The sequence below is a fragment of the Monopterus albus genome, unplaced genomic scaffold (genome assembly GCF_001952655.1).
Source record: "Monopterus albus unplaced genomic scaffold, M_albus_1.0 scaffold287.1, whole genome shotgun sequence".
Taxonomy (NCBI): Eukaryota; Metazoa; Chordata; class Actinopteri; order Synbranchiformes; family Synbranchidae; genus Monopterus; species Monopterus albus.
The window spans coordinates 454,868-456,684 of NW_018128167.1; positions in this window are offsets into that span (position 1 = coordinate 454,868).

Below are 1,817 nucleotides of genomic sequence, written 5' to 3' on the forward strand. Positions count from 1 at the left end.
GCAGTCTTATATCCCACTAAATCAAAACATTTTAACAATTTAGACTGTATGAAAGCTCCATTGGTGTGCTCCCTATACCCCATCTTATGCACAATTCTTATCGCTCTTTTTTGTAATATATACAATGGTTGAAGTGAGCTTTTGTATGTATTTCCCCAGTTTTCAACGCCATACTCTAAGTATGGTAAAATCAATGAAGAATACAAAATGTGTAATGCTTTCATGTCCAGCATATATCTAACCCTTGCCAATATCGATATATTTTTAGCTATTTTATGCTGAACACATCTGCTATGAGATTTCCAGGAGAATCTGTCATCAACCATGACACCCAGAAATTTGATTTCATATACTCGTTCAATGTTAGCACCCCCAATTTTTAATTGAAGTTCATTATGTGGTCTACAATTCCCAAATACCATGTATTTAGTTTTCTCCAAATTCAAAGATAGTAAATTACTGTCACACCATTTCTTTATCTTCACAAGTTCTTCTGAAAGGTCAGGGTCACCTGATCCACCCTAACTATAAGCTTTATCAAAAAGGAACGTCTTAAGTCTAATCTTAAAGGTAGAGAGGGTGTCCGCCTCCAGAACTGAGACTGGGAGTTGGTTCCATAGTAGAGGAGCTTGATAGCTAAAGGCTCTGCCTCCCATTCTGCTTCTGTGGACTCTAGGAACCACAAGTAAACCTGCACTCTGAGAGGGAAAGGCAGAGAAGATTTCTGCAGACCCACAAACTGTTTGAACTCCTCCTCTCTGGACAGAACTACAGGTCACTGTATGCCAAAACAACCAGACACAAGGACAGTTTCTTCCCGTGGGCCATGCACTGATCAACATTTAGCCCATGTTTATATGTATAATAAGATACAACAAACACTACAGAGCAGTAACTTAGAGAAGTAACCATTGTACATACCAAATAGGTCATTTTAACTGTACACATATTTATCAGTAGATGGTTGTTTGTCTTCTTGTTTTCTACTTATTCAGTTTTTTTTTCAATCCATCTTATTCAGTTTTATTTGGAGTCAGATCCCTTGTATTTTAACAGATCGCTGATACGGTTGTTGTGTAGTGGGGGGAAGCAATGATATGTCCTTTATCATTAGCCTATAGCATCATTCTTTGACCATTAGAACAGTAAATAACATTAAAATGTATTGTGTGGTACTAAAAGTCTTAAGTTTAATTAGGAGAAATATCAAAGTCCAAACTTTGACCTTCCTTTGGGTCCTTATGTCAGCTGATTTTGCTCCCAAACTAAATTAAAGTACCTTAGGTCTGGAGTTTTCGGGACCTTGAGTTATTTGCCTATCGAGTCTGACTCCACTGTTGGAACAATCTCAATATTCTGGTATGTTTGACCATATCTTTTCCAACTAATGGTTCACTGAGTTTAACTTCTGTTGGGTAAAATTATTAACAAAGTCATACTTTAAGGTTGATTCTAACATTTGATGAATTAAGAACTTAATTAGTAGAAGATTAACATTATGCTTGTTGATTAGTCAACTTGTGTGTTTACTTTGTTTGCGTATGGTAATTCTATCATAGTTAAGATTTAGTTTAGAGCACACATAAGTTTGCTTACTTATACGTTACAATTATGTTTACGTAGTTGAGTATATCATTCTATGTGTTCACTGAATCACTGGTCAGTATTTACTGTGTTAGCCAACTGGAGCACTGTTTAACATCAGGGGGGACTGGTTCACCAAAACACTGACTCTCATCAGATTTACAGCTTTAGCAAAGAGGGTCCACAGTTACTTTATTATCACCACCTGGCTGAAGAGGCCAGGGAATTTGGGG